General features: G+C 34.5%; 1 protein-coding gene across 1 annotated transcript in view; it reads right to left on the bottom strand.

The window, feature by feature from the left end:
• LOC129234422 (small nuclear ribonucleoprotein G-like) overlaps positions 1-15655 on the bottom strand; it is a 64720-nt gene that overhangs the window by 607 nt on the left and 48458 nt on the right. The window lies entirely within an intron of this gene.

The raw sequence follows: 15655 nt of genomic DNA, 5'->3' as shown, positions 1-15655 counted from the left end.
GTGAGGATTTTTACACACACACACACAAATAGACGCACCCAAAAAAAAAAAAAAAAAGACTTTAAAAAAGTCCTACAAAATGAAAAGTATCTGTGAATATTGTTAAATTTTTATTCCTCACTCAAAGTGTTTTTTTCTTACTAAAATAAATTGTAAATAATTTACATTGAAGAAGTGAAATGTTCAAATTTTATCTGCTTATGTTATGACTAGTAACTATTTATTCATAGCATTGAGAATAAATTTCCCTGTAAAACAATCCAAAAATCAGTCACAGGTGCGTGCCCTTTCGAATACTAGTGACGCTGTGTGTGTGGGGCATTCGGGTGTCCTGGTGGAACATTTCAGAAGTCTGGCAAACCTACTTATACAGCATGTCCTTGTTTAACCTTCAAAAGTTCTACTTTCACAACCCTTAGTCCTAAAGCTAACGCTCGCCAACCCCTGGAACCCTTCGGATCGCTACGCGATCCGAGCTCGCTATGCTCACTCACCGGTCACCAAATATTGGTCTAGCTTTATCTGTATAAAAAAAAGTAGTTTTTCTTTTCTTAATATGAATATCATAACACTTATGATTTTCATACATTTAAAAGGGGACAATTACTTTGACATGCAACTCGTGCATTGGATTATTATAAAGCAAAAGTTTGCAATACCATTATCTTTTGAGATGAGTATGCAAAGGAACATTTTTGTACTAAAATTACAAACATAATATAATCTTTCTTTCCTTCATTTACTGAATGCAAAAGAAATTGCAGCGAAAAAAACCCCACAATGTTAACACACTTAAAAACATTTCATAGTCATTAACTATACTATGTTCAGTGTCAAAATATGTGTGTGTGTGTGTATATATATATATATATATATATATATATATATATATATATATATATATATATATGTGTGTGTTTCAAAATGTCTAACAGTTGCAAAGAGCAAGCAACTTCTGACATTCTCTGAAAGCAGTGATTTAGTTTTAAAAAAAATGTTAGAATGAGTGTTTTAAAAGTCAAGAAACCAAATCCAGTGGCACGACAGCTTATGAGGGCCAAGGCCTACTGTACCCATATCACTCCTTCTAACCAAGGGCTCTGGGGTAGGCAGATGTTCCGGTTAAGAGGTCAGCCTAACGCGGAACCCCCGGTGTTTAGTTCCCAAGCATACTTGGAACTTATTTTATCGACCCACTGAAGGAATGAACAGCTGAATCAATCATGCCCAACCCGGACCTGCAGCGTGGAAGGGCTACCAGTGAGCCTCTGGGCTTCAGAGCACTTTAATATAATTTACGAAGAAGAGAGCAGTGGGCTACGGAGTCTTTAGATGAAAGATCTGAACGCAGATTGGTCAGAAATGCTGCCAATATGCTAAGGTGCACAAATTTATACCGTCTTCAAATCGAGAGAATTTTGCAAGTGTTTCCGAATACATTTACGGACTAATCATGCACTTTACTGGAGGAAAAGGGTTGACCTAAGACTGATAATTATAAAACTGCAGAAAAATATTATTGCAGCAAAAAAAAAAAAATATTGATTATTATATAACGCTAATATTTCTCATACCTCGGATACCATTTATTTCATTCGATAGCAATATGCCTTTTAAATTCAAACGTAAACAATTTCCTGTTAGGTTAGCCTTCCTAATGACTATAAATAAAGCAGATGGTCAAAATGATTTTGTGAAAACATATTAGCAGTAAAATCAGGTTTCCAAATTTGTTGCTTTACTTTGCCACTGTGGCTCAGTTCTTAACTTCAATGCATTGCAAAACTAAGTGACATATTTTGCAATGAGAATTGTCCAATAAATTCATTTAGTCTATGTGGAATAGCATAATACAGTGAAGCACGTTTTATACGTTTCTCTTCTATTCGTTTTTATCAATTATGCGTTTTTTAAATTGTCCCTGGAGGGTCTAATATACATTTTCTTTACAAATTATACATTTTTTCATCTGTACGCTTTTTTCATAGTCCCTTCAAAAACGTATAAGCGGTGCTTCACTGTATATAAAAAAATGTGGTTGCAAAAAAAAAAAAAATCAGTATTTACAGGTTGCACTTAGTTAAGCTTGACCACGAAAAGAAGACGGATGACCTTGAAGGGAAACATCATTTGTAATACTTAGAATCTTCCAGAAAGCACCAAATAGTAAGAGGCATGGTCTCGCTAATCCCATCTATTCCAAAATAATAGCAAACAACATATTACAAATGATGTTTTTGCATTAAGGTCATCCACCTTCAGTGGCGGATTGGTTCAAGAAATCGGCTCTGGCATAAAGAATGTCGCGGCCCCATAGCTCCTAATACAAATTTTTACCAAACGGTTGCGAAACGATATCCCTTAAATATGAAGAAATCATTCGTAAAAATTAAATACTTAAAAAAAAAAAAAATAACGGAACGGATTCTTTCTGTGTTTTAATGGTGAACAATTGATACACGATAAACTAAATCTTGGTTTTTTAAAAAAAAAAAGGGGGGGGGGATAAAATAATCTATTTAAATATTTTTAAATGATTGGAGCTTCATTGATTATTTCCGTAATAATATCTTCTAACATATCTTTTGTTAGAATAGAAAGGTTATTTGGGAAGCGGGTTGACCCCTTAATTTTGTCAAACACATGCAGCAATACACAGAGAGAAAGAGAGTAGATTTATTTTCTTGTTTATGGGAGTCATGACATTAAATGTTAGCAATGTAAACCTAATTGTAAGTATAACATTAGATCAGAAATAAGGGGTCTGGGGGTTTCTCCCCGGAATTTTTTTTAAATTGTAGGCTTAAAAACTCAATTTTAGATGATCTCTGGTGGTGTAGGGAGAGCAGAAGTTCGAAAGCAATTTTTTGGACATTTTTTCTGGCAATTTTTTGGAAGTGAAACTCCAAAATTGGATTTTTATATTATTCTCAATTATGTTAGAAAGATGGCGTCCAGGAAATTTTCAAAAGCTTAGCTCTGAAAACGCGGTTTTAGAAGATTTTGAGCGATGTTAGTGAAAGGAGAGATTCGAGCAGCATCCACCAAGAATTTGCTTAAAATGAAGTCTTAAAAACGTGATTCTAAGCTTTCTTTGATAAAAACTAAGGCATAGAAAGTTGTTCAAAAGTTAAGTTCCAAAAACAAAACTTTAACTGACCTCCTATGAATTTAGGAGGAGGAGTAATGGCGGGGCTCTCCAGAGATTTTTCCAAAATTGAACATTAAAATCGAGATTTCTGACGTGCTTTACTGTATGATGACGAGGGGAGGTGGGGGGGCTTTCTTTCAAATTCTTCAATGTTGTACATTCGGAAACTGTGTTTTAAATATCTTTCGTAATGTTAATAAAAAGAGATAAGATCGATGGTAAACTTTCGAAACTAAATCCTATCAACGCAACACTGTAGACGATCTTTGGTATTGTTATGCATATACATACACCATATAGACCCCAGTTACCTGTCACAATTAGAATTTGAATGTTAGAAAACACAATAAGAAGTACAATACAATACATTAAAAATGCATAATGATTATAATTACAAAGCTGCGTGATAAATGGCATAAATACCAAAATTGGCACTAAATGAAAATAATTCTGTTAAACCAAACATAGACAATGTGAATCACTATGTTCTCTGGGTGAGGGGGAGGGGGGGGGGCTAAAAACAAAACAGTTTATTAAATTTTAGAAACACCAATAATTTTTTCTTACAGGAGTTCATAACTTAAATTTAAAAACCCTAAACAAGATAATCCCCTCTGGATAAGAATGAAAAGAGGGTGTGTATTAATGTATTCTCATGAGAATGAAAGAAAGCTGTGCGAAGATTTTCGGAAGGAAAAAGTGAGGGGTTTATATTTAACTAGTGGTACCCGCACGGCTTTGCCCGTAATAGAAAAACTAAAAGGTCTTTTGGTTCGCCTGTATATTTACCAAAAATTTATGTTGAATTTTCTCGCCAGTTGGCTTGTACCCATGTTACGGTTCCACGTTATGATAATTTTGTATCTCGCCAATTGGCTTGTGCACATGTTACGGTTCCACGTTATGATAATTTCGTAATTTACTCGTCCATCTTATGATTTTTTTGTTCTTAAAATTGGAAGAGAAAAAGAACCACATCGAATTTTCAAAAATCGCTTCGAGGTGCACACCCCCATGCTACAAACTAACTTTGTGCCAAATGTCATGAAAATCGGCCGAACGGTCTAGGCGCTATGCACGTCACAGAGATCCAGACATCCCACAGACATCCTCCGGACAGAGAGACTTTCAGCTTTATTATTAGTGAAGATGTGAAATGATGAGGTTAGTGGAAGATATAAAGGCCTGGTGTGTACCTGAAAGTCCATGACACCATGACATGAACTTTTTCTTGATACAGAACCTGAAAGTGAGAAACGAAGTACGTAGATAGGGAAATGATTATGGCCAGTTACAAAAATTGTTTTGTGTCTAGATTTAATTTGAGGTTTCAATTTAATTTTAGGGAATATGTCAAAAACTCTTCTGCCATGATGTTGTTATGGGGGAGGGGAGATTCCGGGGTTCTATCCTCTATTTTTTTTTTTTTTTTTTGAGATTGAAGCTCAAAAAATGTAATAGGTTTAGACAATCTTCGATGATGCTATGGGAAAATGTTCAAGGGACTTCCGAAATTTTTTCTACCCTGATTTCTGACGCTCTTCAATGATGCGGAAGGGAAGTTTCTAGGTAGCTTGCACCGGAAAGGCTCTCCTCGAAGTTTTTCGAAGCTGAAATCTCAATTACGCTGGATGCTAAACTAAGGGCGTTTTTCCAAGAATTCCTAAAAAGCAAAGTTTTAAAAATGCACTTTAGGCTAGCTGTGGTGATTAAAAAAGGAAGATATAAGCTTTTGGATCCCTCTCACCCCCTCCCTTTGATAAGGCCCCAACCTTTATTTATCTATTTATTTTAACTACTGATAAAAAAAAAAAGAATCAGCAGCCTACAGTTTTCGCTTTCAAAACCATTTAGACTTAGATTTTCCATAGTAAAATTTTCAATTTCCAGCCTGGTATTTTTATTTGCTTGAAAAGCAAGCTGTCTGCGGTCGCAGGTAAAAAAAAAAACTTTTTTTGAAACAACCTGATGCTTTGGTGACCTTAAATAACCTTAATGACATTAGGCCTTTTTTTTCAACTCTACATTTTATTTTAATTTCATTATCTTCTTCACCTCTTGATAAAGTTTAGTTTCACATTTAAACATTTAGAACACTGATCTGACTATTTATTTCAATATTTTCAATCTCTCTTGCTGTATTTTAATTTTTCTCCTAGATAAACCATGTTTCGGGGGCCTATGTATTTTTCTCCACTTGAACTCTGATTTTCATGATGATATTTTTAATTAAAAAATTAGGAAAGGTAAATGGTAGAAAGGGTAAATTTGTCGGCGATCCCTGAGACCCATGTTTTTTTTTTAATCTAATCACTTTCAAATTTAACTGTCTTAACTAAGGGTCTTAAACTGTGGATTTGAACCCTTCGAGGGATACTGAGGGAAACTGAATGCTTCATTTTTCATAAAAAGTGTTAGAAACGCACATTTCGGAGGTCTTTACTTGAATAGCCTCAATAATATAGTATTTTGGATGCTCTAAATTGTGTTTTAAGATTGCATTTTATGTTAAAATTTTATTGAAAAATGTCACTTTTATTGCAATTGTTATGAAATACAATTCATAACAATTGTTAAGTGTCATTCATAAGTGAAGTAAATGTGAATTGTCATTCGTAACTGAAACTGACAATAGGGAAGTTGCAACCTATTAAATGTTCATATTTTGACTGATGGATACTGTTAATTGATCCTCAAAACTAAAAAATTCACCATCGCCGAATTTTAAAACACCGTGATTGATTTTTAATGAATTTTCAAAAATCCACGCGCAAAATTACGCTTTTCTGAAACGTCACGAGCTTACGTCACAGGGCACTATTGGGCAGCCTTCCGCCGAAGATCCCTTGTTTTCGCTAGGGACATTTTGAGCGCGCTGATATTTTTATTTTTTAGAAATTCAATAATCCTTTTGAACACACTATGGAGGCCGGATTTGTTAAAGCACAATCTAAATAGTCTTCCTCAAGTAACATCAATGATGATATTCGAATATTTTCGAGAGGATGAGAGGTTTAATGTTCCAGAAACTCGAGGAGTTAAATGCTAGGGAGATAAACCTTTACGTACGTTTAACGTAACGTTAAACGTACTTAAGTACGTTTCGTTTTCAAAGTCGAATGCACGTCCGTCGGTTTCTCCCCTATCGGAAGAGCGCATGACGTCACTTCCTATGCCATTTGACGTCACAAGCGCTTGAACTTTAAAAATTAATTTAAAAAAAAACCTACTTATCGTATCGCAAAATTTTTTTCACCTATGATGTTCATACATGTTACTCTATCATATAAAAATAAAATTGAAAAATCGAAAACTTCCCTATTGGGCAAAAGTATTTTAACTTTTTAATACTGCCAACATTTTCCTGTTTTTTATTGCATTACTAAAACGAAATTAGCGGCCCCATTTCTGAAAAACTGAGATGGTGTAGCATCTCCCCCCCGGATCCTTTTGCGCCGGCCTTGCTCCCTCCACCCGCGGCGCGCGCTCGAGCCTATTCGTTAAGAGAGACTGAAGTTAGAGAATTTACGTATCGGTATTTACATTTTGTTGTTTGTAGACAGGGCTACTGAGCGGCCCAAACATGACCGGCCCACCGGGCAAATGCCTGGTTGCCCGCCGGCTGTATCCGCCACTGTCCACCTTCTTTTTGTGGTGAGCTATAGCAGGGCTATGGAGTCAGACTGGTTTTATGGTAAAGGAGTCAGAGTCGAAGGTTTAAAATCTCAAGAGACGGAGTCAGTAATTTTCTCTCAAAATTCGCAGCTCTCCCAATATTTGAGGAGTCACAGCCAGAGTGAGACTAATTTTGGGTAAAGGAGTCGTAGTCTCTAAAAATTCTGCAGTCAGAGTAAGACATTTTTCCTCCGACTCTGCAGCTCTCGTATGCAGGGAACTTTAATTTTTGTAAGCACTATGGTTAAGGGAAAAACATTTCGACATCAAGATTAAAATTTGCAAAGGATTTCAAAAAAAAAAAGAGAAGAAAATCATAATACTTCTCTGCATACACGATAGAAAATTTCTGGGTTTTCAGATACTATGACTCTTGAATGCCTTACATATCTGTCATCTGCCTTACATATAATCTTGAAAAGTGGTTTTGTCAAATCTAAAAATTTATCAAAAGTTTGACTCTATGCGTTATTTATAGTTATTAGGGGAAGGCTAATCTAACAGGAAATTGCTCACGTTTGAATTTAAAAGGCACATTACTATCGGATAAAATAAGTGACATTCGAGGAAAAGTATCAGTGTTATTATTAGCATTTTTTTTAAATAAAATAATATTTTTCTCCAGTTCCATTACTATCACTGTCATTTCAACTCTATTCTCCGATAAAGTGCATGATTATACTAGAAATATGTTTGATAACACTTACAGAACTCACTCGATTTGCAAACGGCGTGCGTTTGCGCGCCTAATCCTATCGGCAGCATTTCTTACCGATCAGCGTTTAAATCTTTCATCTAAAGACTCCCAAGCACACTGCTCTTTTCTTTTTAAATTATATTCAAGTGATCGAAACACTCATTCAAAAATCGAAATTCTAATGCTAGACATCTAACGCTAGAAGCGAGTCTGTCTGCAGCACTTGTAAACAGCGATCGTAAACAAAGCGGGTCGTTGCCAACGGAGAGAAAGAAATAAAGGCTCGTTTTGCACCACGCATAAGCGTTTTATATATATAGATTTTTATTCCTCACTCAAAGTGTTTTTTTCTTACTAAAATAAATTGTAAATAATTTACATTGAAGAAGTGAAATGTTCAAATTTTATCTGCTTATGTTATAACTAGTAACTATTTATTCATAGCATTGAGAATAAATTTCCCTATAAAACAATACAAAAATCAGTCACAGGTGCGTGCCCTTTCGAATACTAGTGACGCTGTGTGTGTGGGGCATTCGGGTGTCCTGGTGGAACATTTCAGAAGTCTGGCAAACCTACTTATACAGCATGTCCTTGTTTAACCTTCAAAAGTTCTACTTTCACAACCCTTAGTCCTAAATCATACTTGCCAAGCTTCGAAGAAAAAAACCCGGAGATTCCACTAGAGGTATATAGGTGATTCACCAGCGACATATCTTCACAACCTAATTATTAATTGTGCTTTTAAATAACATAAATACTAAATTTAAAGTGAAATGGGTTTTTTTGCAGATGTAAGCTAATTGGTAGCAGCAAGAAAAACATACTGGAAAGGAAAAACCAAATAATGAGTAAATTTGCTTAAAGTTCTGTACATTCCCCAGTCTCTTCCAGAAAAGTAGCTACCAAAATTTTATCCGTAAAATCCGGGGGAAAAAAAAGCAATATATAATGAAAATAATATATATAACAAGTAGGAATAGGGTAGCACATGTTAAAATAACTTCCAACTTTCAAAATAATTGAAATATTTTCAAGATGCAAAAAGATTGAAGCGCCATCTATTGAGAAGAAAGTGAAACTTTTTGATGATTGACTGAAAAAACGGGAGAAAATCGTAAAAAACGGGAAATCGGGAGATGGAGGCAAAAAACGGGAGTCTCCCGTTAAAAACAGTAGAGTTGGCAAGTGTGCTAGTTGCAAAAATGTTCAAAATGTGTCCAGGGTTAAGATACTGAAGAGTCGAAAATATAATGAGTGAAAAAATATGAAATCTAAATTTTGTTTGGACTCTAGCTCCCCTAACTTATATTTAGAGAAATAATCTCAAAAATAATTACTCCAACACAAAAAATTTGAAACATTCAAGACAGAAGTCCACAAGACACTGGAGTTCAAAATTTCAATGTCTGGTGTAGAGGATGAGATTGAAACTTATTGCCCTCACAGAAGAATGACAAGTTGTCAAAGTAATGAACAAAATATTTATGTTTTTCATTGCTATTTAAAAGTAACTGCAAATGCTATGCTAGGCAGGGATGTTCATTTTTTAACACCCCGGAAAAAATGGCCTTAGACAATATATCATTTTATCCATTTCATTCCCTTTTTTTTCAATATATTAAAATTTCAAAACCAAAAATGCCAAACTTAAAAAAATAATAAACATTCTAATTCAAGGAATTTTTTAAACCTATATAGCACACATACATTGGTGTGTATACACACAATTGTATGTGAAATACTTTCAGCAAAAACGGGGGGAAATAAAAGCTTTTTTTTTTCTATGGTAAGATTTAAAAAAAATATATTGATGTTAAGTTAAAATGCATTAAATAACAATTGATAAAATATGTCTTTACAGTAAATATTAACATCTTCATGTGACACATAGCAGTTTCAATGCCAATTAATGCAGTTACAAAATTAAAATGAAAGAGAAAAAGTCCTAAAGTTTTTTGAGTCTAGAATAAAAAGTCATACCACAGAATTAACAGGTTGGTGTTGAGAAAGAAAACGTTATAGTGCGGTTCTGATAAGTTGAGTTTGACCTTGACATCTTTTTTTGGAAGTTCAGTGAAAAAGAGACAAGAAATTGCTGCACGGCTTTCAGTTGCAATACTTTTGCTAGTTTAATAGGTACTTATGTCGATTTTTATACACAACATGCATAAAGAAAAATTAATTTCATGTTCTGTTTACAAAGAAGAGCTGGCAATGATAGTCTTTTGGCAGTCATTAAGAATTTTTCTCTGCAATTCTTTTCACAGCATCCATGACCACTTGCGTCATTTCCATGATAGAATCTTCCTTTACTAACAAATCAGAAAAATCATTTCTATTGTCTAGGAATGGCTCAAAATTTTCAATGTGAACATTTTTGGTTCTGTGTCATCGATGTCGGTATCCTCTTTGGTTTTGGCCGCCTTTGTCACTTGTAAAAGCTCTTCTTCCAGTGAGAACTGAATTGTGTGAGTTTAACAACTTTACCTCAGGAAAGAGCTTTGGAACCAATTACATAAAATATTTCCAGTGGTTCAAACTCACTTATTAGCACGCCAAAATGCAGTTTATTACGTGTAATCTGCAATCTTTAGGAGTTTGGATTCAGAAAGAGAGGAAAGTTTTATCTGCTTGCCTTGCCGCATAAAACAAAACTCATCCACGTAAAATAAAATAAAGGTGTCAAATCTTAAACCGCGTAAAATAAACCTGCATAAAACGAGGGTCTACTGTATTTAATCACCAATTTTTTTGCTCCTTAATCTAAATCACCAATTGATTGCTTTTTAATCTTAGCTCTCTAACCCGCGTAAAACGAAGGTCTACTGCATTTAATCACCAATTTATTGTTTTTTAATTTATTGATTACTAGCCGCCTGCGGCGACTAGCTGGTCCGCCTTTTTACGCCAGGGGTGCCGCCTTCGGCGGCTGCTTAAACAATTTAGCGACGACATTAATCAATGTTTTTCTCTATAAATCAGTATTATCATTCGTTTTTTTACGCCAATGTTGCCGCCTTCGGCGGCTGCTTAAATAAATTTCGTGGCGGTGTCAATCAATCTATATCTATCTATATCATTAATAATTTGAATAAAATATTTTCTAGATCTGTCTCCAGTTTCGTCGTTTGGAATATTTTTAAAGGATGGGGAGGGGAGACACAAACGTACTCTTCATGCAAATTTTGTCGAAAAATAACAAAAAGCACTTCCACTTTTATGTGAAAGCATTGTTTTTTCAAAGTCATTGTGTATGTGGGGGAGGGAAGGGGGCATTGACACCCAATGTGCAAGCAGCCACCTACGGCAGCTTGTCATTTAGCTTTTTACTTCAAGTTTGCCGCCTTTGGCGGTTGTTTAAATAAATTTCGCAGCAGTGTTAATCAATCCACCTCTATCTTTTTTTTGTGCCTCTTCACATTTTTACGCCAAGATTGCCGCCTTCGGCGGCTATCTACCTTTACAATCTATCTCTACATTTTTTTATCCATCTCTATTTATTTTGACCTCTTTGCCCATTTCCTAATAAAAACAAAGAACACTCAAAAAACCGCTTTTTTTTTATTTAAGTAGAGCAAAAAAAAAAAAAAAAAGCTTAAATTCCCCGTAGTGTGCAAAAAGTAGCGTTTGACAAAGATAAAAATCTTGCTGTTTTTATTGAAATAATGCGCCCAACTATGAAATGTAACGTAATATAGATACAGCGAAAGGTCCAGCTTGGGGGGGGGGGGGGGATGGAAAAAGAAATAAATGCAATCCCTAAATAAAACAAAAAAAAAGAAAAAAAAAAAGCAAGCGCTGCCAAAAAAAAACACGTGGTCATCACGTCAGAAAATGTAGAAGTAAGGACATAAGATAAATAAATACCTTTGTGCTGAATAGTAAAGTCAAAACAAACAACGTAAGTAGAAGCACAAATTTGTAAATTACAGCAGACACGTGTTTCGGCGTTACAGGGAACGCCTTTTTCAATGCAAAAAATAATGAGCTTATGGATGAAAAGACATCCGACAAAAGCCAAGAACAGATAAGCATGCAGCTTAAAAGATAAAAACAGCGGATTAGCCAAACACCAATGACAAAGTTATAAACCGATCAGGAACCAATAGGAATGCAAGTAAAGGCCAGGAGCTTTCTCTTAGGTATGAACCCAGAAAGAAAGAATTCAATTGGACAAGGATTAAGCCGAAGCTTAAACAAAAAGAAAAGAAATTGTCAGTAACCGTGAACCGCAAGAAAGGAAAAGCAGAATGGAAAACCATGAAATAAAACCATATCTTTAATACTCCCCCTTTTTTCCCACTCATTTTTATCTATCTTCCTTTGTTTATTTTTACCTTTTTGTCTTGATTGACAACCCCCCCCCCCCCCCCCAATTTTCTTCTATTTATCTTTATTTTTCCTTTTTTCGAATATTTTTTGTTTCTGTTTATTTTATTTCATGTTTCTTTTTGTTTAAGCTTCGGCTTAATCCTTGTCCAATTGAATTCTTTCTTTCTGGGTTCGTACCTAAGAGAAAGCTCCTGGCCTTTACTTGCATTCCTATTGGTTCCTGATCGGTTTATAACTTTGTCATTGGTGTTTGGCTAATCCGCTGTTTTTATCTTTTAAGCTGCATGCTTATCTGTTCTTGGCTTTTGTCGGATGTCTTTTCATCCATAAGCTCATTATTTTTTGCATTGAAAAAGGCGTTCCCTGTAACGCCGAAACACGTGTCTGCTGTAATTTACAAATTTGTGCTTCTACTTACGTTGTTTGTTTTGACTTTACTATACATATAATAAAATAAGATGTTTGTGTGTGTGTGGCGCACATCCCGGGAAAACGGTAAGGCCTATAAAGATGAAATTTGGTATACAGGTGTAGTTTTTGCTGAAGTTGTGCACCTCGGGCTTCGATTTTTGATATTTTAATTAGAAAAAAAGTTATTTAATGTTTTATGTGATTTTTAGCACTTTTTAGTACTTTTAACCTCACAGACCCCGAACCAATTGCGCCAGACAAATATTTTTGGTACTATAGTGTCGGAAATTTAATTTTAAATACGATGAACAAAAAAATTTTGAAGATAGAGCAATTTTCGTATTTTTTATGAATTTTTGAAAAAAATCTTTAATTTGCATGTTTTCCTGGGTTTTATTTTTTTCTAATATCATCCTGCGAGAAGTATCAAAGCCTCATTTCTGAAATTTAAGTTGGTAATAGTAAAAACATTTCGCCCTCTTCAGAAGAAAAAAGTTCTTAAAAATACGCAATAGTTTTTTTTTTACAATTTTTTTAATGCTGAACACATCATGTCCTTTCACGCATCAGTCGAAAAAAGCGTTCTTCAATCTTTTATGCCTGTGACGTCACTACTTGGGTTTCGGTTCGATATTTACGATGGAATCTTAATCGCAAGCAATGTTAATCTTTTTCTTTTTTTACTAGATAGCTTACTTCTACATTTTCTGACGTGATGACCACGTGTTTTTTCGGCAGCGCTTGCTTTTTTTCTTTCCTTTTTTTTGTTTTATTTAGGGATTGCATTTATTTCTTTTACCATCCCCCCCACCCAAGCTGGACCTTTCGCAGTATCTATATTACGTTACATTTCATAGTTGGGCGCATTATTTCAATAGAAACAGCGAGATTTTTTTTATCTTTGTCAAACGCTACTTTTTGCACACTACGGGGAATTTGAGCTTTTTTTTTTGCTCTACTTAAATAAAAAAAAAGCGGTTTTTTGAGTGTTCTTTGTTTTTATTAGGAAATGGGCGAAGAGGTGAAAATAAATAGAGATGGATAAAAAAAATGTAGAGATAGATTGTAAAGGTAGATAGCCGCCGAAGGCGGCAATCTTGGCGTAAAAATGTGAAGAGGCACAAAAAAAAAAAAAAAAGATACGAAGTGGATTGATTAATACTGCTGCCAAATTTATTTAAACAACCGCCGAAGGCGGCAAACTTGAAGTAAAAAGGTAAATGACAAGTTAGCCAAACAGCCGCCGTAGGTGGCTGCTTGCACATTGGGTGTCAATGCCCCCCTCCCGCCCCCACATACACAATGACTTTGAAAAAACAATGCTTTCACATAAAAGTGGAAGTGCTTTTTGTTATTTTTCGACAAAATTTGCATGAAGAGTACGTTTGTGTCTCCCCTCCCCCTCCTTTAAAAATATTCCAAACGACGAAACTGGAGACAGATCTAGAAAATATTTTATTCAAATTATTAATGATATAGATAGATATAGATTGATTGACACCGCCACGAAATTTATTTAAGCAGCCGCCGAAGGCGGCAACATTGGCGTAAAAAAACGAATGATAATACTGATTTATAGAGAAAAACATTGATTAATGTCGTCGCTAAATTGTTTAAGCAGCCGCCGAAGGCGGCACCCCTGGCGTGAAAAGGTAAATGGCGTAAAAAGGCCGACCAGCTGGTCGTCGCAGGCGGCTAGTATAGTAAAAAAAGAAAAAGATTAACATTGCTTGCGATTAAGATTTCATTGTAAATATCGAATCGAAACCCAAGTAGTGACGTCACAGGCATAAAAGATTGAAGAACGCTTTTTTCGACTGATGCGTGAAAGGACATGATGTGTTCAGCATTAAAAAAATTGTTAGAAAAAAAAAAAGCGTATTTTTAAGAACTTTTTTCTTCTGAAGAGGGCGAAATGTTTTTACTATTACCTACTTAAATTTCAGAAATGAGGCTTTGATACTTCTCGCAGGATGATATTAGAAAAAAATAAAACACAGGAAAACATGCAAATTAAAGGTTTTTTCAAAAATTCATAAAAAATACAAAAATTGCTCTATCTTCAAAATTTTTTTGTTCATCGTATTTAAAATTAAATTTCCGACACTATAGTACCAAAAATATTTGTCTGGCGCGATTGGTTCGGGGTCTGTGAGGTTAAAAGTACTAAAAAGTGCTAAAAATCACATAAAACATTAAATAACTTTTTTTCTAATTAAAATGTCAAAAATCGAAGCCCGAGGTGCACAACTTCAGCAAAAACTACACCTGTATACCAAATTTCATCTTTCTAGGCCTTACCGTTTTCCCGGGATGCGCGCCACACACACACAAACATCTTATTTTATTATATGTATAGAAAAAAAGAATTTGTTGAAACATCATGCAAAACTTATAAGCAAAAACCATTAAACAAATTAAGCTTTTTCTTGCATCCAAATATTACACATTTAATAACATTCCTTTGAGTTATGGAACTGAAATTAGTTGTCTTGGTAGTTTTGTGAATTTCCTTTCATAACTAACAACTGTTATATAAGGAAGTTTTTAGGTAATAGAATTATTGGCAATTTTTTAAAGAAAAATGTTTTTAAATGAACATCTCGGAGAAAAGTATTATCAAACCCTTATACATTAATACTTATTAATATTTATTCATTACAAATATTGCAGTAAATATGAATTGATCAGATTACACACATTTTAGCTTTAGCATACTTTTGGACAGTTTAATACACTTCCGGACACTTTTGGATGGTGACAACCACCTGCCCTGTCCTAAATCAGTTTTGGACAGTTCAAAACCCAACCTTGATACAAATATAAAAAAATACCATACGCAATACAAAAGAAATGCATACAAAAAAAAAAAAAAAAAGGAGATGTATCTAAAATCAGCATGCAAGAATCAAATTACTGGAAGATGAAGGACTACTGACGCAGTTGAAGGAGGTGTATTGAACATTATTAACAGTGCCACCGACCAGCGTGAACTCAGAAAAATTATTTTCAACTTCAAGAAATTTGTGCGCCTAAATGAGATACAGGCTTAGTGACAATTCAATAGATGCTTTATGTTTCTTACTTATATTAATTTTTTATTTGAACATTTGTTCAAATTATATTTTCATATGTATTTTAACAAAATTATGAATAATGACAACAAAATAACATGTCTTTGCTATTTTTTTGAGATATTTCCAGCAGGGAATTTTAGGGGGGGGGGGGGGGTGGCACCAAAAGGATGAATTTATTTAACTATTTTATTAATTATTTTTAATTGACTTATATATAGCATTTTTTATATAGTTAATTAAAAAGAACACAAAACACACAGAGCATATTTTGAGTAAAAGCTTTTTTGTTTGCTAAAAAGTGATACTGGA

Source organism: Uloborus diversus, chromosome 1, assembly GCF_026930045.1.
Source record: "Uloborus diversus isolate 005 chromosome 1, Udiv.v.3.1, whole genome shotgun sequence".
Taxonomy (NCBI): domain Eukaryota; kingdom Metazoa; phylum Arthropoda; class Arachnida; order Araneae; family Uloboridae; genus Uloborus; species Uloborus diversus.
The sequence above is the reverse complement of the archived record's forward strand: the minus strand, read 5'-3'. Positions and strand labels throughout refer to the sequence as shown.